The sequence below is a fragment of the Stenella coeruleoalba genome, assembly GCF_951394435.1.
Source record: "Stenella coeruleoalba genome assembly, chromosome: 16".
Lineage (NCBI taxonomy): Eukaryota > Metazoa > Chordata > Mammalia > Artiodactyla > Delphinidae > Stenella > Stenella coeruleoalba.
The window spans coordinates 49,599,761-49,624,756 of NC_137162.1; the positions used below are offsets into that span (position 1 = coordinate 49,599,761).

The window sequence follows — 24,996 nt, forward strand, 5'->3', positions numbered from 1 at the left end:
TTCTTTCTGGTATCTCTGAACAGCACCATCTAAGACTTGCTCCAGGGTGAGATAAAGCCTAAGAGAATACTTTGGAGGATAAACTGAAGTCTGGCCCTTTGGAAACAGGGTGAGGGAGGGCTGCAGAGATTTTTTTTTTCTTCTTGGTTTTTAAATTTCATTTCAGTAACTATAACCCATCTCACCCACAGTGGAGCTGTATGTCTTGTAGAGCACATTGAATAGAATGAGTGTGCCTGGGAGATTATGTGGGGAATTGAAGATGAACATCAATTTACCTGGACCTGAAAATAAAAGTTTCATGGTAAGAAAAATCAGTAACGTGAATGTTCCCTTGAACTCAGGTAAGTGAATGGATGAGGCTAAGCAGTGATACTAGAAAAACATGCCACAGGATCTGGGGGAGTGGAAGAAACTTGTAGGGCAGGGAGGGGAAGCCTGAACAAGGAAACACAACTGGAAGACTTATTCTTCTTCGTCCTTCTGCTTTACTTCTCTTACTTTCAGCATGAGGTTGCCCTAGGGTGTACCTGGTTCATGAAACTCCTATTTTAAGAGTATGCCTTTTATCTTAGTGATTATGTATCTTAGTCTCCAAATTCTGTAATTTTTTTTATGTTTTATAGAGGTATGATTGATTTACAATGTTGTGTTAGTTTCAGGTGTCCAGCAAAGTGAGTCAGTTGTACATACATATATATCTTTTTTTTTTTCAGATTCTTTTCCTTTATAGATTATTACAAAATACTGAGTAGAGTTCCCGGTGCTATACACTAGGTCCTTGTTGGTTATCTATTTTATACATAGTAGTGTGTATGTGTTAATACCAAACTCCTAGTTTATCTCTCTCTCCGCTTTCCCCGTTGGTAACCATAAGTTTGTTTTCTAGGTCTGTGGATCTATTTCTGTTTTGTATATAAGTTCATTTGTATCATTATTTTCTAGATTCTACATATAAGCAATATCATATGATATTTGTCTTCCTCTGTCTAACTTCACTTAGTATGATTAACTCTAGGTCTATCCATGTTGCTGCAAATGGCATTATTTCTTTTTTATGGATGAGTAATATTCCATTGTATATATGTACCACATCTTTATTTATTCATCTGTCGATGGACACTTAGGTTGCTTCCATGTCCTGGCTATTGTAAATAGAGCTGCAATGAACACTGTGGTACATGACTCTTTTTGAATTATGGTTTTCTCAGGGTATATGCCCAGTAGTGGGATTGCTGAGTCATATGGTAGTTCTATTTGTAGTTTTTTAAGGAACCTCCATACTGTTCTCCATAGTGACTGTAACAATTTACATTCCCACCAACAGTGCGGGAGTGTTCCCTTTTCTCCACACCCTCTCCAGCATTTATTATTTGTAGTCATTTTGATGATGGCCATTCTGACTGGTGTGAGGCGATACCTCATTGTAGTTTTCCTTTGCATTTCTCTGATAATTAGCGATATCAAGCATCTTTTTATGTGCCTTTTGGCCATCTGTATGTCTTCTGCAAAAATCTGTAATTTCAAAAGCTAGGAAGTCTGGGAAGATGTGAGTTGAGGGAATAAATGACAAGGTGAGTGAGGAATAGGTTTCAATCCTTGACCAGAGAAAAACAAGCCCTACAAAATATGTTTGGCCTAAAAGGTAAAAAAGACCCTAAGTACAGAAGCATTTTCTGTTTCCAGGTTTAATGGAAAGAGAAGCATGTGTTAAGTCCAATAGAGGAGAGAAAAGAGCATGTCCCCTGGGGTCAGAGTGGCCCCAGGCTCATGTCCCAGCTCTATCACTTGCTAACAGAGGGACGGGAAGGTACCAGCCAGCCTTGCCTCAACTTCTCTCGCAGAAGTACGTTCATATCCTCTGTGGCTGTGGCTATTGTACATGACAGGACACACAGACTGTCCCTGACACATGTAAACACACTGCGGAATCACAACAGGTAAGTTCCTCCTTCCCTGTAATTAGCACTGGTCTGCTCATTCAGATGCAGAAATACTACCGCATAGCATGTTAATGGTTTATGGCATGCTTATTATTTTAATGTCACGACATCACCCTCCCTGACTCTTTCCTGGGAAGCTAATTTTAAATTTCTCTAGGTTGGTTATAGGTTTGCTACAAACATCCTCTACATTCTTTTACAGTATTTCCCAAGCTGATAAGAGGAAAGTACAGCCAGACCTCATGGGAGCGTAAACCCTTTAGGCCGACATGATTTTCTATCTCACACTCTCTTCTTGTTCCAGGGGCCACTCAACTTCTTGTCTCAGTGAAACTGACTTCTTCTGCGAGCTCCCTATTTTCTCTCATGGTTTCTGTATACTCGTCCCCCGGACTTCGACTTGCACGTGATGTGATTCCAGCCATTCCTGGCATCACCTCTGGTCCCAACACCACTTACATTTCAGAACAAAAGTCTAAAGCACTTTGAGTTTCTCAGAGTAAAAATATAATGCAGAAAATAAGAGAGATTCTTCTTATATTGGCCCAGGTCCCATCTACTGTGGAGAGGGCTAAGTTCAAGGTCAGGGTGGTGATGTATATGCCACGAAAGACTCAGGCTGGGGAAGCTTGATTTGCATTTCTGGTAAGGGAGGTAAAAGCACATGGTCCAACCTTTTTGAAAAGAAAAGTTTCAGGAATTTGAGAACAGAGTTTTAAAGTTGCTTGGAATCTTTGATCTACATATTCTACTGGTGGGAGTGTCATGTAAGACCCTTATACTGAATTTGGAAACAAACAGTCACAAAAATGTTCAATGAAGCATTAATAAAAGTGGAAAAGAAATTCTCAGTAATAAGGAAATGATCACTTAAATTAGAATCTGCTTCTGATGTATTATTTAACCATCACAATGTATAAGCATGATGACCATCCATTGAGTTAGTTAAAAATAAAAGTAAGATTCAAAACAGTACATACAGAAAAATCTAAAATATGCTAAGAGTATGCATATACAAAATATAAAAAATGTTTGCATCTGGTGGCCTTGGTATACAGATCTGCATTTTTCTTCCTTTTTTCTCTGAAGTTTCGTGTTTTTACAAATTTTGTATTATGAGTGTGTATTATTTTATACTAAAAATTTATGCTAAGTCCTATAACTGTTTTTAAGAGAACTCTTCTGGCTTCCTCTTCCATTTTATCTCCTGCCTATTTCTGGAAACATAAACCAAGACGTGTGCATGGAGGACACAATGAGCAGAGTTACACTGATAGAGGGTTTAAGAAATAAGTCTGGTGTACTCCAATTGGTGGCAAGGAAAATATCCTAAACAGGGCTTTCATTTTGCCAAATTTCAATTAACCTTAGGCCTTTTTAGATATGTTAACACTTTTTTTTTTGTCAGCTAAATGATGATTACTCAGTTTGCATGCCTCCTAACCCTCATTAACTCTTCTACTGAATCCTCACAAATTACAGCATTTGAGAGATGCATTCTGCTACACAATCACAAGAAACCTTAGAAAAATGTCACTGATCACTTGCTTCTTCTTAGGGAAGAAAACACTTAATTAGAGTTATTGGAGGTCCATCAATATAGTCTAAAATAGCACCCATTCTGACAGAGTTTTTAAGCTGATCTCTGAAAAAAGCTGGTGACTATTTTGCATTATAATAACACCTTCCCTCTTCTGTCCCCGCACACATTACCCTGGAAAGTCAGACTTCTTCATGACTGAATGCCTCTTACCTGCATACCCCATTTGAAAACTCCATGGTCAATAAGGTAACTTCTAATACCATGGGGAAGGAAGAAACATCAACACAGTACCATCATAGGCCAAATAGGACTGTTGTCCCCCTCTGAAGCATACCTAGCACCTATGCCACTGTAATTTGCAAAATTGTATCTTAATTTATATGTCCATGTATTCATTCATTTACTCAGCAAGCATTTGTAGAAAAGCCTAGAACAACTATGGCTAACACCTAAAAATAAACTGTTAGAAGAACTATTAGAAGAATATAAAGTACATCTTGCACATTTGGCCAGGCAGTCCTTTAGGTGCTGGGAGTATCGCAGTTAACAAGGCAAGATCCCTGCCCTCATGGAACTTACATATACATACATAATTGACATAGCATATACACGTGTGTTTCTATTGGACCACACACCATGGAGACTGTGTGCTGCTAGAATGGGTTTGGGATTCACAGAGACTTGAGTTTAAACCCCTGGCTCAGTTATGTATTAACTTCATGGAATTCAGCAAGTGACTTAACCTCTCTGAAGAACCAACTTAAAAATGGGCAAAAACCTTGACAAAGATCTCACCAAAGAAGATATACAAATGGTAAATAAGCATTTGAAAAGATGTTCAACATCATATGTCATTAGGGAATTGTAAATTAAGACAACAATGAGATACCACAACATACCTGTTATAATGGCCCATCTCCAAAACACTGACAACACGGAACGCTGGGGAGGATGCGAAGCAACAGAAACTCTCACTCGTTGCTGGTGGGAACACAAAATGGTACAGCCATGTTGGAAGACAGTTTTGCAGTTTCTTGAAAAACTAAACATACTCTTACCATTAACATGCAACGATCATGCTCCTTGGTATTTATATAACACAAAGGAGTTAAAATTTATACCCACTCAAAATCTGCATGTGGATTTTATAGAGCTGTATTTATAACTGCCAAAACTTAGAAACAACCAAGATGTCCTTAAGTAGGTGAATGAATAAACTGTGGTGCATCCAGACAAGGGAATTTTTTTCAGTGCTGAAAAAATGAGCTATCAAACCACCAAAAATATGGATGAACTTTAAATGCATATTGCTAAGTCAAAGAAGCCAGTCTGAAAAGGCTACATACTGCATGGTTCCAACTACGTGACACTCTGGAAAAGGCAAAACTATAGAGACAGTAAAAAGATCAGTGGTTGCCAGGGCCTGGGGGAAAGGAGAGATGAATATGCAGATCACAGAGGATTTCTAGGGCAGTGAAACTCTTCTATATGATACTACAATGGTGGGTATATGTCATCATGTATTAGTCAGAACCCAACACCAAGAGTCAATTCTAAACTATGGGCTTTGGGCAATTATGATGTATCAGTGTAGGTTCATTGGTTGTAACAAATGTGTCACTCTGGTGCAAGATGTTGACAGAAGGGACAGTTGTGCAGGGGCAGGGAGTATGTGGGAACTCTCTGTAACTTCCTTTCAATTTTTTTAAAGTGAAACTGAGACCACTCTAAAAAATAAAGTCTTTAAAAAAATGAACAATTATTTACCTCTCATACTAATAATGCAAAATAGCCAATATTTATTTGATGTTTACCATGTACCAAGTCCACCTATTTCTTTTTTCATATGAAAAAAACAAGATTCAGAGTGGTTAGATCACTTGCTTAAGGCCATGAAGCTAGTACTGAATGGATCCAGGTTTTAAACTCTAGGCTATGTGACTCCCAAACCTATTTTAAGAGTGCACCATCTCCATGGTGTGTGGCCCAATAGAAGCATATTCACACCATGAGTAATTACAAGCTTGAAGCAGGAAAGTGACACACAACACCCAGAGCAGCATTCTCAGGATCTGAGGCCAGGCAAGATCTGCAATGGCAGGCTGGGGGCTTACAAGGCAGAAATACAACCCTCACCTGAGCATTTATGCTATATGATGGACCTGCCAGGTATTCTTTTATTGCCATTTAATAATAATGACAGTAAGCTACAAGGAAGGTATTATGTATTCATTTAAGACACCAGGGAACCGAGGCTCAGAATGTTGAAGTACTTCCCTAAGGGCTGAAGACTTGGCTGTAGTAATGCTTGCCTTTGTCCATTCCAAATACTATCTTTCATTTGCTGGTGCTGAAATATTATTTGTACTTCATCAGTTCAAACAGATTACCAGACACTTATCCAAGGTACCAAAGGACCGAAGACACTGCTGAAGGACACTGGAGCCACAGTGTCACAAAAAGAAACAGACAAGCCAAAGGAGCAGAATTCTCAGGTAGCACAGAATCTCCAGTGCTTAAGGGTCTAAGCAGTGCTTGTTTTTCTGATCCCCCATCTGCTCTGCTGGATTAGGGACCCTTGGGCACCTCATGGGGTAGATCACTCAAGTTTTCACTAAGACTCCGAACTGCTCATTCCCTTTCTCATTTCATTTCATCCATGGGTCATGGATTCTCTCAAATGAGAAAATTAATTGTAATTATTATTTTTAAGAATGTGCATCTTGGTTACTCTTTTTATTCATCTTGAAAACTAGAGAGCCTCTCTGAAAGAGTGACATGTCAATGAATGGGAAAATGGGAGGGAGTGTTTCAGCTTTTAAACTGTTCTTGAAAAACAGTGCAAGCCATCTACTGAAAGAGGCTTTAGTATGGAAAACCAGGTGGTCAGTATCACCACAAGAGATGTGACAAAGAGGATTTAGTAAAAGGTTAAGGAGAAGCAGGCTTCTTTGATTTCCATGATAATGACTAACAGGGTACTTCACATTATTCAGGAAGACTCACAAGTGCTTTGTCGATTTTAACCTGTGCACAAGTCCTTGTAGGTGGGAAGGACTTTTCAAGGACACTCTCAACATGGATACTCTTTGTTTCCACCTTTTAGTATTTATGATATTGAGATTTCTGATACTCACTACTTTTATAATCAGTATATCTGGTATTCTGATTTACATTTTGGAGAATTCCTCTATTCAATATATATATTTATTTATTTATTTTAAATTTTGATTGGAGTATAGTTGATATATAATGTTGTGTTAGTTTCAGGTGTATACAGCAAGTGAATCAGTTATACATACATAAATACATATACACATATGTGTATATGTATAACTCTTTTTTAGATTCGTTTTTAGATTCTTTTCCCATATAGGTCATTACAGAGTATTGAGTAGAGTTCCCTGTGCTATACAAGAGGTCCTTATTAGTTATCTATTTTATATATAGAAGTGTGTATATGTCAATCCCAATCTCCCAATTTACCCCTCCCCCTCTTTCCTCCCTGGTAACTTTAAGTTTGTTTTCTACATCTGTGACTCTATTTCTGTTTTGTAAATAAGGTCATTTACCATTGTTTTAGATCCCACATTTAAGCAATATCATATGATATTTGTCTTTCTCTGTCTGACTTACTTCACTCAGTATGACAATCTCTAGGTCCACCCATGTTGCTGCAAATAGCCTTATTTCATTCTTTTTTATGGCTGAGTAATATTCCATTCTGTGTGTGTGTGTGTGTGTGTGTGTGTGTGTGTGTGTGTGTCTCTGTGTTGAAGCGGAGACAGGAAGGTCAACTCATTTTCTCTTTCAATGACTTTCAGGTAAAGAGCCAGGGATGAAGTGAGGTATTAGCAGGTTCTCATTCAGCTTATGAGGTCTGATAGACATTCACCCTGTTTAGCACTATGAAAAATATGCCTTCCCTGGGAAATGATGCCTTGTTGTACTATCCCCATAATAGGGAAAATGTTTTACTGTTCTTTATCTTTTACTGAATCATCTTCCCATTTGCTCTCTGGATTCCAACATTCAGGTGATGTATCAATACCATCCTATTAATTTAGAAAGAAAAATGCCAGGTTTTATACATTACTTAGGTAAGTAGGGATGAGTTTGTTAAAGTGTTGATAAATCACTACAGCAACTGGGCTCAAATTGTCAAAATTTTCCCAAATTTCATTTGATTCCCGAAGTTTTTAAAGTAAAAGAATTATTATGATTTCTAAGAATTAACATCTCAATTACGATTCATTCCTATAGCCAATACATCTTCTGAAGTTTGAATGTGTACACAAGAGCGCTCAGATACCTAGAAATGGCAAGGCTTTAACACTCGATGCTTTGAGTGCTTTAAATGGGATAAATTACAAAATAAATCACCTGCTTTTGTGAAATAATTCAAATTTGGATGATGTAAACATGGAGCTAATTATTCTTTCCAATTACCTTTAAGAAATAGCCATTGCTTTAAGGATTGTATAGGATGTAGACTGCACTTGGTAAAACAGCAATTCCTGAATTTTCTCTTCCAAATTTGTTAAACTGATATACAAATGATAAATAAGCACTTGAAAAGATGTTCCACATCATATTTCACAAGGGAAATTCCAATTAAAACAACAAGATACCACTATACCCTTGTTAGGATGACCCAAATCCAAAATACTGACAACAAATGCTGGTGAGGGTGTGGAACAAGAGAAACTCTCATCCATTGCTGCTGGGAATGCAAAATGGTACAGCCACATTGAAAGACAGTTCGGCAGTGTCTTACAAAACTAAACATACTCTTACTGTATGATCTAGCAATTGTACTCCTTGGTATTTACCCAAAGAAGGTGAAAATCTATGTCCACGCAAAAACTTGCACATGGATATCTATAGCAGCTTTAATCTTATTTACCAAAACTTAGAAGCAACCAAGATGTCCTTCAGTTTAAGTGAATGGATAAACTGTGGTATACCCACAATGGAATATTGTTCAGTGCTAAAAACAAATACGCTGTCAAGCCACAAAAACTATGGATGAGTCTTAAATGCATATTTCTAAGTGAAAGAAGCCAATCTGAAAGGCTACTTACTATATGATTCCAACCGTATGACATTCCGGAAAAGGCAAAACTATAGGAATAGTAAAAATATCAGTGTTTGCCAGGGGTTGTGGGGAGGGAGAGATGAATATACAAACCACAGAGGATTTTTAGGGCAGTGAAACTCTTCTTTATGATACCATAAGGATGTATATATATCATTATACTTTTGTCCAAACCCATAAAATGTGCACCATGTGTGACCTATAAACTATGGACTTCGGGTGATATTGATGTGTCAATTTAGACTCAATAATTTTAACAAATGTATCACTTTGGTGGGAGATATTGATAGCTAATGGGGGAGGCTATGCATGTGTGGGGTAGGAGGTATGTGGGAAATTTCTATACCTACCCCTCAATTTTGCTGTGAACCTAAAACTGCTCTAAAAAATAGTTTTATAAAAAAACTCTGTATGCTGATCCTTTGGTATAGTGTTTGGAGAGAGATATGCCCTCCTCACTCCCCACATTCCTAAGCATGTTTGCATCCAGTGGATATAATCAAACCTTGGTAGAGAGGCAAGTTAAATATAAGCTGTTTGTCCCCTTAACTCATTCTATTTCTCTCCTTTGGTCATACCTATGTCACTCTACCCTCATTTCTCTGCAGAAAACTCAATTTTTTAAAAAAGAGAATAAATCAATATACCTCAAAGATGATGTATTTTCTCTTTAATTCAGTCATTTGACAAACTTATATTGTGCCTATAATATGTGCCACACTCTTTACTATGCTTTTAGGGGGATCCTATGTAGAATAAACCATCATCACTCTTCTCAAAGAGGGTAAAAAAGAGGAATATTAGATGAGGGGAATTTGGAAATAAAACACAAAAGCAATAGAGAAGATTTTAAAAGCCCAACATTTGTTTTTTGAAAAGATTAACAAGATAGACCTCGGGCAAGACTAAACAAGAAAAATCAGAAAGTACAAATAAATACCAAGTGAAAGGGGGTGATAAATTAGACACATTAGAAAGTTAAGCATATTAAAGCAACAATTAGAGAAGCAAAAACCAGATAGCATGCACCAGATAGCAAGCTGTTCAAACTCATTAGTAATATGAAAAATGCAAATTAAAACAATGGACTATCTCTTTAAACCGTGTAGATTTGAAAATTAGAAAGCTGGATGGTGCCAAGTATTAACAGGGATTAAGAACTCTGGGAGTAAGAACCTTGATTTACTGTGAGTGGGAGAAGACTAGGGCTATCAACCAGGAGAGTAAGCTAGCAGTACCGAGATCCAGCATTTATGCCCCTGGTTTTACATGCCCTGAGAGTTAATTTTATGTGTCAATTTGACTGGGTTATGGGATGCCGAGATATTTGTCAAACATTCTGGCTGTGTTTGTAAGGGTATTTGTGGATGAGATTAACATTCAAATTGATATACTGAATAAAGGAGATTACCCTCCATAATGTGAGTGGCCCTCATCCAATCAGATGGAAGGCCTGAATAGAACAAAAAAAACTAACCCTTTCCTGGGGTAAGAGAGAATTTTTCTTGTCTGTTGGCCTTCAAACTGGAACATCAGCTTTTTTTCTGCCTTTGGACTAGAATTGAACATCAACTCGTCCTGGGTCTCAAGCCAGAAGCTTTTGAGTCTGGAACTACACCATTAGCTCTCCCGGGTTTCCAGTTTGTGATTCACCCTGCAAATCTTGGACTTTTCAGCCTCCATAATCATGCCAACCAATTCATTATAATAAATTTCTTTAAAAAAATTTTTTAAGGCTTTTTTTTTTAACATTTATTTATTTTTGCCTGCACCTCGTGTTAGTTGCAGTACGCGGGATCTTCACTGAGGCATGTGGGATCTTTGGTTGTGGTGCGTGGGCTTCTCTCTAGTTGTGGCATGTGGGCTCCAGGGCACGTGGGCTCTGTAGTTTGTGGCACGCGGGCTCTCTAGCTGAGGTGCATGAGCTCAGTAGTTGTGGCCCACGGGCTTAGTTGCCCTGTGGCACGTGGGATCTTAGTCCCCTCACTGGGGATCGAACCTGCGTCCCCTGCATTGGGAGGCTGATTCTTTACCACTGGACCACCATGGAAGTCCCAATAAATTTCTTGATATATTAATACATATACACACACACACACTCTATTGGATCTGTTTTTCAGGAAACCTTGACTAATACACATGCCAAAGTCTTTATTTACCAGTCCGTAAGAGGACATAGATAAGGGTGCTCCTTTTATTTGTGGAGGTAGAGAGTGGCTAGGTCAAATGTGGTGTGAGTCACATCATGGAGGGCTATACATTAGTCAGAAGCAATGAACCAAACAGAGCTGAAACAGAGGGATAATGAAGACAGAGTGCTTAATGAAAAGTTAGAAACAGAATTAGATATATTACACAATATCATTAGTGTAAATTGAAAATGCATATGTGTAAAACAAGAGTATACATTTTGTAAAACAAATGACTGTTTAGCAAGGATACAGTTTTTTATAGTAATGGAAAGATATATGGTAAATATATTAGAATTTTGCCTAACGCGGGTGAGAGAAATGAGAGCAAACTGTGTGGAAATAAGAGGAAATGATTAAATTATTAAAGTAATAAACAAATAAGAGGAGAGCTTTACATAGGCCAGCAGAAATAATACACCAAGAACTCAGTAGTATGATTAACTTAACTCTGTACTTTGAAGGGAATAAAGAAAATCTGATATCATCTAATATCTACTTAGATTATTTTAGACAATTAAAAAAAAATCAAGCATTCCAGGGTGAGAGATTCACAAATTCTTAGCATTGGAGGGGTCCCTTGAGGTCACTGGCCCAATGTACCTCATGATACTGAACATCCTCTCAGACCTCACTAGGAAGTGTGTGTGCAGCTTGGGACAGAGCACTTGGGTGGTGAAGAGCTCAGAGTCACCTACAGCAGAGACAACGCTGTCTTTGGGTAACTGTGACAGCTAGAAGGATCTCCTTCAAAATGTGATTGAAAATCTGTCTCCTCAAGATTCCTGGCTGCCTCTAGGTCTTGGTTTCCTTTTTCCTGATTTCCTTTGCCTCGTGATAGTCTCAACATAACACCATAGATGTGAACATTTTTCTTTGTATTTAAATCTTCATTGTCATGATGCTGTCTTAGGAATGCTTGGATAAAGGGTCTTCCTTCAATCTCCCAACCTTACTATACAACCCAAAAACATATTTCTACAGCTTACAAAAGCCCTGTGAGGCAAAGAATTACCTTTATTTCTTTCTTAATTGGACTGGAAGTGTAATTAAGAACCTCACAGATGAATAGAATTAGGTGTCACCATAGAAATAATTGTTAGATAAAATATAAAAGTCCAACCTTAGATTTGTAACCATGATCTATTAAATATATATTTTTGTTCTGAAGGGTCATGGTATCTAGTCAGGACAGAAACATCAAATAGAAATGAAGTTGGATGAATATTCAGAACTAGGTCAGCAAATCCGAGATTCAATCCATCAGAGTTATTGCATTCTCTATCATTGATGTCCTTTCATTTAAAAGGATGACACAGCCTTGCTCCTATAAAGAGTCCATTTACATAAAATATCATGGACTAACTCAAGAGAAAAATACCAGATAGCTCCAATTCCTTAAAACGTCATTATGAAATGACAGGTTGGGTGTTTCAAACTAATTCTTTCACTAACAACAAATAAAAAGGCTGGGAACACGTAGAAAGATTTGTCTTAATGACATCAAAGACCAAACGAGATATTGAAGGTTATTGGACCAAGTCACTGGCTGAAAATAGGAGCAGGAAGTGTAGAACAGAATGCCCTGCATGGACATCCTCCTAGGAGTCAGGAGGTAGGCCACCAGGAGGCAGAGCTCTGTGAGCAGGTGGGAGGCAGGGTGGCGTTAAGCCAGGGCACTACATGGCAGGGACCAGAGAGACTCTGCTCTTGTCACGCGCACACACGCTGAAATCCTGTCCCCTCCCCCATCTGTGCTTCCCTGACAAACAGCTGAGAGGTGAGTGGAGCTTTTGGTTGACACTTGGGGTTGACAGGATGGGAGCTCAGATCCACCAAAAGCAGGATCTGTTTGAGGATAACACCTCAAACAACAGAGGTTCTTAATCTTTTGTTTTTTCCTCACGGACTCCTTTTCACGGTCTGATGAAGCTTATACACCCCTTCTCAGAAAAATTTTTTTTAATGCATTGTAATGAAATACTTAGGATTACAAAGAAACCAGTTATATGGAAAAGCAGTTATCAAAGTGTACTTTGAAAGAAAATTTATCCTTTTTAGTGTGTAATTATATGATTTTTGACAAAAGAATATATTCCAGTAACTACAGTGACAAACAAGATATAAAACAGTTCTATCACCTCAAAAAATTCCCCATGTCTCTTTGTTGTCAACCCCTCCACTAAACCCCTGCCTGGCAACCACTGGTTTGTTTTCTTCCTGAATAATTTTGCCTTTTCTACAATGTCATATAAATGGAATCCTAGCATGTAGTCTTCCGCGTTAGATTTCCTTCACTCAGTATAATGCATTCGAGATCTATCTAAGTTATGCATATCAATAATTCACTCTTTTATTCCTGCATAGTAGTCCACGGTATTTATGTACCATGATTTGTTTATCCAGTCACCCCTTGAAGGACATTTTGTTTTTTCAGACTTTTTATGATTAGGAAAAAAGATGCTGTAAACATTAAGTACAGGTTTTATGTGTGTGTGAACATATGTTTTCACTTCTCTTGGATAAATAAGAAGTGTTGGGTCTACCTGTTTTATCGAAAACCCAAAGTTTTAGAGTATATAGTAGAAATGCAGAACTCTTTCTTTCAAATCCTTAACACGTGCTGTCTTAAGGTGAAACTACTTCATTCCTTGGAGGATTTTCTATGCGTTTCAATCAATGGGAAGAGACTTTTATAAATCAGCAAAGTCACTGTTTGCTGATAATGGCTTTTTTCTTAATAATTTCATTAGCATTTAAAGAAAGTTTCTTGATTTTCATGATGAAGGATAAACTTTTCCCTTGTTTACTTGTTGATTCACTTTGTAAACATTTTCCCATTTGAACAGTGTGATTATCTTATTGTGGGTGAGGTCTCACTGGGCTCTAGCTGGTTATTGTGCCATGTCTGGCAGAATTGAAGTTCAAGGTCTTATCCAGGCTAAGGGGTTGGCCACCCTGTCTTGAGAGTGTTTCCTTGAGCAGTGGCAAAAGTAATGGCAGCCTAATGTGTGTGTTGGGCGGGGGTGGGGGGAGGTGGATCCCAGACCTGCATTAGAGAACCTGTATTAGTTCCAGCTCTGTCACCAACTAACTACATGAACTGACCAAGCACTTTGTCTCCATGGGCATCAGTTTCAAGGCTCAACCCTGAGGTGAGTAAGGTGCTTAGGACACAAAACTCCAGGAGGCAGTGCCTCTCAGGGCAGGGCTTGTACCTGTAAGATCTGGTGAGCGAGTGCCCTTCAAATTTTGCACCCTAGTTGCCTCAGTCCCCCAATCCCAGTCCAGGCAGAGATGGTAATTTCTCGGAAAATTACATATTCATTTACTCTTTGACCCAGCAATTCCACTTCTAGGAATTGATACCAAAATGCACAGACAAAAATATAAAAAGTTATAGGCTCTCAGCATTCTTTGCAGGAATATTTGAAATATCAACAGACTAGAAACAAGGCAGGCGACCAACAGTCTCCAGATAGGAGAATGGATGAATAAACTGTAGTATTCCAGAGTGAACAACTCGAATAAACAACCTAACCTTGCACCTAAAGCAATTAGAGAAAGAAGAACAAAAAACCCCCAAAGTTAGCTGAAGGAAAGAAATCATAAAAATCAGATCAGAAATAAATGAAAAAGAAATGAAGGAAACGATAGCAAAGATCAATAAAACTAAAAGCTGGTTCTTTGAGAAGATAAACAAAATTGATAAACCATTAGACAGACTCATCATGAAAAAAAGGGAGAAGACTCAAATCAATAGAATTAGAAATGATAAAGGAGAAGTAACAACTGACACTGCAGAAATACAAAAGATCATGAGAGATTACTACAAGTAACTCTATGCCAATAAAATGGACAACCTGGAAGAAATGGACAAATTCTTAGAAATGCACAACCTGCCAAGACTGAATCAGGAAGAAATAGAAAATATGAACAGACCAATCACAAGCACTGAAATTGAAACTGCGATTAAAATCTTCCAACAAACAAAAGCCCAGGACCAGATGGCTTCACAGGCAAATTCTATCAAACATTTAGAGAAGAGCTAATACCTATCCTTCTCAAACTCTTCCAAAATATAGCAGAGGGAGGAACACTCCCAAACTCATTCTATGAGGCCACCATCACCTTGATACAAAAACCAGACAAGGATGTCACAAAGAAAGAAAACTACAGGCCAATATCACTGATGAACATAGATGCAAAAATCCTCCACAAAATACTAGCAAGCAGAATCCAACAGCACATTAAAAGGATCATACACCATGATCAAGTGGGGTTTATTCCAGGAATGCAAGCATTCTTCAATATACGCAAATCAATCAATGTGATACACCATATTAACAAATTGAAGGAGAAAAACCATATGATCATCTCAATAGATGCAGAGAAAACTTTCGACAAAATTCAACACCCATTTATGATAAAAACCCTGCAGAAAGTAGGCATAGAGGGAACGTTCCTCAACATAATAAAGGCCATATATGACAAGCCCACAGCTAACGCTGTCCTCAATGGTGAAAAACTGAAAGCATTTCCACTAAGATCAGGAATAAGACAAGGTTGTCCACTCTCACCACTCTTATTCAACATAGTTTTGGAAGTTTTAGCCACGGCAATCAGAGAAGAAAAGGAAATAAAAAGAATCCAAATCAGAAAAGAAGAAGTAAAGCTGTCACTGTTTGCAGATGACATGATACTATACATAGAGAATCCTAAAGATGCTACCAGAAAACTACTAGAGCTAATCAATGAATTTGGTAAAGTAGCAGGATACAAAATCAATGCGCAGAAATCTCTGGCATTCCTATACACTAATGATGAAAAATCTGAAAGTGAAATCAAGAAAACACTCCCATTTACCATTGCAACAAAAAGAATAAAATATGTAGGAATAAACCTACCTAAGGAGACAAAAGACCTGTATGCAGAAAATTATAAGACATTGATGAAAGAAATTAAAGATGATACAAATAGATGGAGAGATATACCATGTTCTTGGATTGGAAGAATCAACATTGTGAAAATGACTCTACTACCCAAAGCAATCTACAGATTCAATGCAATCCCTATCAAACTACCATTGGTATTTTTCACAGAACTAGAACAAAAAATTTCACAATTTGTATGGAAACACAAAAGACCCCGAATAGCCAAAGCAATCTTGAGAATGAAAAATGGAGCTGGAGGAATCAGGCTCCCTGACTTCAGACTATACTACAAAGCTACAGTAATCAAGACACTATGGTACTGGCACAAAAACAGAAAGATCAATGGAACAGGATAGAAAACCCAGAGATAAACCCATGCACATATGCTCACCTTATCTTTGATAAAGGAGGCAGGAATGTACAGTGGAGAAAGGACAGCCTGTTCAATAAGTGGTGCTGGGAAAACTGGACTGGTACATGTAAAAGTATGAGATTAGATCACTCCCTAACACCATACACAAAAATAAGCTGAAAATGGATTATAGACCTAAATGTAAGGCCAGAAGCTATCAAACTCTTAGAGGAAACCATAGGCAGAACACTCTATGATATAAATCACGCCAAGATCCTTTTCAACCCACCTCCTAGAGAAATGGAAATAAAAACAGAAATAAACAAATGGGACCTAATGAAACTTCAAAGATTTTGCACAGCAAAAGAATCCATAAACAAGACCCAGAGACAACCCTCAGAATGGGAGAAAATATTTGCAAATGAAGCAACTGACAAAGGATTAATCTCCAAAATTTACAAGCAGCTCATGCAGCTCAATAACAAAAAAACAAACAACCCAATCCAAAAATGGGCAGAAGACCTAAATAGTCATTTCTCCAAAGAAGATATACAGACTGCCAACAAACACATGAAAGAATGCTCAACATCATTAATCATTAGAGAAATGCAAATCAAAACTACAATGAGATATCATCTCACACCAGTCAGAATGGCCATCATCAAAAAATCTAGAAACAATAAATGCTGGAGAGGGTATGGAGAAAAGGGAACAGTCTTGCACTGCTGGTGGGAATGTGAACTGGTACAGCCACTATGGAGGTTCCTTAAAAAACTACAAATAGAACTACCATATGACCCAGCAATCCCACTACTGGGCATATACCCTGAGAAAACCATAATTCAAAAAGAGTCATGTACCAAAATGTTCATTGCAGCTCTATTTACAATAGCCAGGACATGGAAACAACCTATGTGTTCATCATAGGATGAATGGATAAAGAAGATGTGGTACATATATACAATGGAATATTACTCAGCCATAAAAAGAAACTAAATTGAGCTATTTGTAATGAGGTGGATAGACCTAGAGTCTTTCATAGAGAGTGAAGTAAGTCAGAAAGAGAAAGACAAATACCGTATGCTAACACATATATATGGAATTTAAGAAAAAGAAATGTCATGAAGAACCTAGGGGTAAGACAGGAATAAAGACACAGACCTACTAGACAATGGACTTGAGGATATGGGGAGTGGGAAGGGTAAGCTGTGACAAAGTGAGAGAGAGGCATGGATATATATACATTACCAAACGTAAGGTAGATAGCTAGTGGGAAGCAGCCGCATAGCACAGGGAGATCAGCTTGGTGCTTTGTGACCACCTTGAGAGGTGGGATAGGGAGGGTGGGAGGGAGGGAGACGCAAGAGGGAAGAGATATGGGAACATATGTATATGTATAACTGATTCACTTTGTTGTAGGGCAGAAATTAACACAACATTGTAGATCAATTATACTCCAATAAAGACGTAAAAAATAAAAAATAAATAAAACTAAATTGTAGTATTCCACAGTGGAGTACTAAGCAGCTGTTAAAAGTAATGAGGAATATCTCTATATTTTATTGATAATTTGAGGAGTTCTCTAGAATATCTTACTGACTAAGAATAAAGGGGAGAAGAGTGTATAGCTTGCTATCACTTATACAAGAAAATTGAGAATACCAAATTGTGTGTGTGTGTGTGTGTGAGCTTAAATATAGTTGGGGGATGAAGCAGAAATATTCAAGGAGGGACAGAGTTAGAAACTAGACATCTTTGAATGTACTTTTTTTTCTAAGATTAATTTTGGAATCAGATACTTGAAAAATTGATGAACCGGTTTGCAAGGCAGAAATAGAGACACAGATGTAGAGAGCAAATGTACGGACACCATGGGGGGAAAGGGGGGACGGTGGGATGAACTGGGAGATTGGAATTGACATATATACACTAATATGTATAAAATAGTTAGGTAATGAGAACATGCTGTATAGCCCAGGGGACTCACCTTCACTTTGCTGTACAGTAGAAACTAACACATTGTAAAACAACTATACCCCAATTTGAAAAAAAAAAAAGAGAGAGAGAAGTGATATGGAAAAATGAAATTAAATATTTGTCTATTTGGTGGCTAATCATTCAGGGTGGAACTGTTACAACTGACTCAAAAACGCCAATCATTTTACTCTAATATCCTAGTGGGATATATTCTCAAAGAGAAAAACTGCAAAAAAAAAAAAATCTCAATTTTTTTTTTACAGTAAACATATTGTTGCTGTTATTTATTTGTATTTGTCTGTGAGACTACTGAGTATGTGTATTTTGGGATTCACTGAATGAGTAATTATATGATATTCTAATTCAATCAACCCTGTTTCCTGGAGTACCGAGATTCAAACTATAATTTCTATATCTATTACACAAAATAGATATATAAGATAGGTTTTAGATAGAAATAAATATACATGCACATACACACAAGTATATACAGAGATTACCTACATAAATACATACATATGTGTCTATGTGTATTTTCTAGCTCTGTTCCTTGAAAATGCCTTGAAAACATAACAAACCAAATAGCAAGGAACACTCACGGCTCACAGATTATAGTCTTGAAATGCCATTTCGTACCCAAAGTAGCCAGAGCTCCTTTAAGAATGACTGCCTCTAAGTCTGGGGCAGTGTAAGATGATCATGGAATATCTTTTTATACTGGATAACGAGAACTCTATCAACTGGGAGGGTCATATGTAAACAAATTTGAAGTCAACCCGAGTAAGTTGTTATTGGCAAACGTAGTACAATTTGAGCGTCACTAGCACTAATTTCTGCTATGAATTTAAACACATAAAATATGTATAAAACTGTAAGGTGCAATATGATACTGAAAAAAAAATAACCTTGGTGACTACTGGTAACTTGAAAATAAAGGGAAAGAATTCAGCATGTTATCATGTCTTCCCATGTCACCAAAAAGTAGATGAGGCAGATTCTCTTTACAGAAGTATTCTAGCTAATGCATAAGGAAGAAATGAAAAAATCAGAACATCATCACTGTGTAACACATAGTGAATTCATATATCGAAGCACTGGTCATTAACTACTGCTAACATCACAAAAAGTGGCAAACAAATATTCCATATACCCTGATGAAATACACAAATCTATATGCAAAGTACCCTTGTCCTCACTCAGATCAATCCTGAACCTGATCAAGCCTTCCAGGTTCAATTTAGCAAAATATGAAAGACAGAACAATATGTTGAACAACATATTATGTTAAATAACAGATGCTAAAGAACAACTTTAGGGCTGTAATCAGCAAAATTCAGCTTGTACGAAGCTCTACAAGATAAATAATCCTGTTTCTTCAACAAGTACATTGTAAGGGGGATGGAGAAAGATGGAAAGGAACTTAAAATATGGAACTTAGCTGAATACTGAGTCAAAGAAACTTTAAAACTGATATTTATGAGACAATTGGAAACTTGAACATTGTCTTATTTTTTGCCTTGTGGTCATGGCTGCTTGACTCTATACATTTATCAATACTCATGGAGTTGTACACCAAATAGGGTACATTTTTCTATATGTAAATTTTAAAGAATTCTAAACAAAAAGTAGCAAACCGGGCTTCCCTGGTGGCGCAGTGGTTGACAGTCCGCCTGCCGATGCAGAGGACACCGGTTCGCGCCCCGGTCCGGGAAGATCCCACGTGCCCCCGAGCGGCTGGGCCCGTGAGCCATGGCCGCTGAGCCTGCGCATCTGGAGCCTGTGCTCCGCAATGAGAGAGGCCACAACAGTGAGAGGCCCGCGTACCGCAAAAAAAAGAAGAAAAAAAAAAAAAAAAGTAGCAAACCAAATCCATAAAAATAAAAAGTATAGTACCTCATGCCCAAATTAAGTTTATCCCTTGAATACAAGGGTTTTTTTTAACATTAGAAAAATCAAACAATTTAATATAGATGTTAACAACTTAATAGAGGGAAGAAAGACATGATCACCTCAATAATGTTTGAGGAATTTAACATTCATTTTAAAAACTCTTACTGAAATGTGAATAGGACTCCCTTAATTTGACAAGGAAATCTACAAAATGCATAACAAACATCCCATTTAATGATGAAATGTTGAAAGTTTTCCTTTGAGATCTAGAGCAAGACAAAGATACCATCACAGATCGGGTTCTCTTGAGAGCAGACACTGAGATTAAAGCATAACCAATATCTGAAACATAAAACAGGATAAAATGGAAATAACAGGAATTTAGGTACTTAATGAGGTTTAATGAAACTTCTGCTCCAATTCTACATATTGTCTACTGAATCATGATACAAATCCTATTTCTTGTTGTGCTTCACATCACAAAAGTATGAGGAACACCACACAGAATAGAGTCCAAACAGCTTTGTAAGTTACAGGAGGCTTTCCTTAACCCTGAGCTTGCCTACCCTCTACCTGCCTCCATCCTCCTGTTCCACACTTCTTTTATCTTTCTTTTTAGCATTATTTAACAACTTGCAGTTTTTAGAATGCACTGTATAATTTCAGGTCCTGTCTGTTTGCAAAAGAGAATCCTTCCCTAACTCACCCACCGAGTGCATTTCTACAGGTCGTTTAATGCCCAGCTCTAGTGCGTTCCCTGCAAAGGTGATTCACTGCCACCTCTCTGCCCCCTTGAATATACTTCCACTATAGTACTTAGTATATTTCCATTATTTGTGACAAGCTTCTTTATCTCTGCACAGGGTGTTTTTGAAGGCAGGTATTATGCCTCAATTATCTTTTTAACTGAGATAACAGACATTTTAGGAAAGTCAAGAAGTGAGGAAGGGAGAGAAGGAACTGAGCCTTGAGTAGCGGAAGTACATTTCCAGCAATGTCTTTACTTAGGCTTGAGCAGCGTGTTTAGGATTTGAGGTAGCCTTTAAATGGGGAATCCTCCCAACACCTGTTGTCACTCACTGCCTGCCAAGCCTAGCAGCAAACACGTTGAGCCATACTTTCCCACGTGGACCCCTGTCACCCAGGCGCAGTGACATGCCCCCACAGGGCTACTTTCCATAATGAGAAATGGGCCACGGAAGCATTTTGGCTAATAGGCAGCACTGAATTGTCAAATTATCCTCTGCTCTGGGATAGCAGAAGCCTAGCTTCTGTCATCATGTGCTTCTCATTACTGTTAGCTTTATTAGCTTCATGATGCTGGGTAGAACCTGAGGATGAAAATCTACAGATAGCTGAGCTTGAACTCTAGCATTTTCTCCACCAAAGCCCCAAAAGTGATTCACTAATGAATTGGGAAAAGAAGTGCTTCTTAGGGGATTGTAGAAACCATTCTTTCTCTAATAATTCTGAAAATATTTTCTGAGGAGGTATGAGCCCAGAACTGTGCATGTGAGGATACACTGATAAATAAAACAGATTTCTCATCCTCAAGGAGCTTAATAGTCTGGGAATTCATGCAGACCAACAAAGAGAAAAATGTAATGGTGTAAATATAAAAATAGAGATCTGGCCTGTGTGCTTCCCACACTTTAATGTACATACAAATCAGATGGGATACTCGATAATATGCAGGGTCTGAGTCAGTAGGTCTGGGATGGGTCCTGAGATTCTGCATTTGTAACAAGCTCTCTCATGGTGCTGATACACTAGTCCAGGAACCATTCTTTGAATAACTAGGAGCTGGAAACATAGGGAAATGGAAGTGTATCCTCTGATAGCGTGTGAACAGAATAGTCTTCCCAAAGGCTCCAAGGCTTGAACCACATCTTGACAGCTATGTCGCTGTTTCCATCCTGATCTAGAGGGGTTATAGGCATTTAAGGTAGAGAGATGAGCATGCCCACAGTCCGTTATGTTTAAGGAACTACAGTGGTGTCATGGCATGAAGCAGAACCATGAATAAATCAATGACAGGTGACAACCAGGGAAGGCATAGACCAGATGTTCAAGGGCATAGTAAGAAGCAGAAACTGTATCTTGTAGACACTGAGGAACCATAAAAAATGAAGATAGTGTATGAAAATATATGTGCCTTTTAAATGCTGGGGAAAATGAGTGCTGCTGTACCTGTGAAGTAATTTATTTATGAATAAGATTAAGGAAATGATATCAACCCAATGGTTTTATGAATATATTTTAATATTTGCATATATATACATAGATAGTCATATATATATATATGATTATATGATGTGTGCAGATTATTTTATGCTTTTCAAAATGTTTTAGCCCAAATGGAAGCAGAAATAAATGAATTCAAGATTTAAAGTTAGAACCTATATGAGTTAGGGAAAAGTATCATGTCAGGGTTTTTTTAGTCAAGTAAAATTCACATAAGATAATTTCACCATTTGAAAGTGCATAATTCAGTGGCATTTGGTACAATCACAATGTTTGTGCAACTACCACCTCTATCTAGTTCCACAACATTGTCATCATAGGAAATGGAAACCCCATACCCATTAAGTAGTCATTTCTCGTTCCTCTCTCCTCCCAGCTCCTGCCAACCACTAATCACTGGTAAAGGACTTCTGTTGTTTTGCTATTTGTTTCTTTGTGTATTATGTCTTTTTATATGCCTATGTTCCTCCATTACTGCCTTTCCCAATAATCTATAAATTTTTTCTAGTGCATCATTTTGATTTCCTTCTCTTTGTGTGTATTTTTAGTTTTTTTTTCCCTTAGTGGTTACCATGAGATTACAATCAATATCTAACTTTATAACAGTCAAATTTGAATTTATACCAACTTAGTTTCAGTAATATTCAAAAACTCTGTTCCTTTACAGCTTTATCCCTCCTCCCTTTATGTGTTATTGTCCCAGTTACATCTATATACATTATTTGTCCATTAACACTCATTAATAATTATTGTTTTATGCCTTTGTCTTTAAATTGTATAGGAGAGGAAAAACAGGAAATGCAAACTAAAATGCAAAAATACTGGTTTTTATATTTACCTCTGTAGCTACCTTTGCCAATATCCTTTGTTTCTCCACATGGCTTTGCCTTACTGTCTAATGTCCTTTTACTTCAGTCTAATAGACTTTTTAAGCATTTTTTGTTGGACAGGTCTACTAGTAATGAACTCCACTTTTTAAAAATCAGAGACTATTTTAATCTCTCCTTCATTTTTGGAGGATTTTTTTTCTGGATATAGAATTCTTTGTTGACAGGTTTTGTTTTTGTTTTTGTTTTTAATTTAAGTACTTTAAATATAACATCCCACTGCCTCCTGGACTGTATGGTTTCTGAAGAGAAATTAACTGTTAATCTTACTGAGGCTCCCTTATACATAACAAGTTGCTTCTTTCTTGCTGCTTTCAAAACTCTATCTTTGGCTTTTGAAAATTTTACTATACTTTCTGTTATCGTGGATATTTTTGGGTTCATCTAGTTTGCAATTCCTTGAGCTTCTTGAACATGTACACTCATGTCTTTCATCATATTTTGGCCAATATTTCTTTAAAGATTCTTCTGCCCCTTTCTCTCTACCCTCTCCCTCTGGGGCTTTCATTATGCATACGTTCATTTGCTTGACATTGTCCTACAGGTCTGTTAGCCTCTGTACAATTTTCCTCATTTTTTTTTCCGTATGCTCCTCAGATTGGATAATCTCAATTAACTTATCTTTAAAGTTTGCTGATTCTATCTTCTTCATAGTCAAATTTGATATGAACCCCTTTAGTGAATTTTTAATTTCAGTTATTATACTTTTCAGTTCTAGAATTTCTATTTAGTTCCTTTTTACAATTTCTGTCTCTTTATTAATATCCTCTACTTGATGGGACATCATTTTCATGGTTTCCTTTAATTCTTTGTCCATGTTCTTCTTCAGCTCTTTGAACATAGTTAATATAGTCTTTGTCTAGTAAGTCCAATATCTGCTTTCTCAGGTATGGTTTCTATTAATTTATCTTTTTTCCCCTGTGGCTGGGACATATTCCCTTGTTTCTCTGCATGTCTTATCACTTTTTGTTGAAAATAGTCTTCTGAATATTTTACTGTGGCAACTCTAGAAACCATACTCTTCTCTATCCCTGAGTTTGTGCTCCTGCTTGATGGGGGTTGTTTGTTTGTTAATTGACTCTTCTAAATTATTCTTCTAAAGTCTATATTCTCTGCCATATGTGGCCACTGAAATCTCTGTTCTATGAACTTAGAAGTCAACCAGTGTTTTGACAGAATTTTCTTAAATTCCTGGAGACAAGAAAAGAAAAGAAAATTCTCCCAATCTTCGTAGATTGGCTCTGTGTCAGAGCACTTTTTCAATGTTTAGCCAGGACATTTACAACTTTGCCTTAACCTTCACTTCCTGCTGTGTGGAGCCTGAAGATCAGCCAGAGGTGAAAACTTAGTCTTTTCAGACTTAGTTACTAAGAATATATCTATCTGTGGGAACGGGTTTGACCTTCTTGATTCTCCAGTGTCCACAGGAGCTTTTTAAAGCCCTTATTCTCCTCATATATCTCATTTCCCAGCCTCTTCTTTCCTAGGAGTTTTGGTCTATTGTGCTTGTTCTGGCTGTTTTCCCTTGCCCCAAGATGCTGCACTCAATACTTTTGCCTTTAAGTACTTTCACTAAAAGCTGCCCAGCCCTGGGAATGCTCCAAGTCAGGCAAAACCAATGTCAGCCTTTGTGCCCATCATTAAGGGAGCTGCCAGACAGGTTGAATCCTAAAACCAAAATCTTTTTTTAATAATAAAATATTTATTGCTCCTATGGTACTTGCAACATGAACCAGGTGTTCAGACTGCTTTTTTCATGGCTTCTGACATTCTGGAGAGTGGAGAAAGGTAGATGGGTGATGCAAAATGCCACAGCTCTCTCTTACCATAGTGAAGCAATTTCTATCTCCATTAAACTTTTCCTTGGCTATTGTAAGTTTCTGACTAGATTCCAGAGTTCTATAAAAGTTAATTCTGACAGTTTTTGCCAGCTTCTTGA

General features: G+C 37.5%; 1 long non-coding RNA gene across 7 annotated transcripts in view; it reads right to left on the reverse strand.

Moving 5' to 3' along the window:
* Nucleotides 1-3,756: 3,756 nt before the first annotated feature.
* LOC307175353 overlaps nt 3,757-24,996 on the reverse strand; it is a 638,943-nt gene continuing 617,703 nt past the window's right edge. For all 7 annotated transcript variants that reach the window (XR_013824319.1, XR_013824320.1, XR_013824321.1 and 4 more), the window contains one exon: nt 3,757-4,467. This is a non-coding gene — a long non-coding RNA (uncharacterized lncRNA). The remainder of the gene's footprint in view (nt 4,468-24,996) is intronic.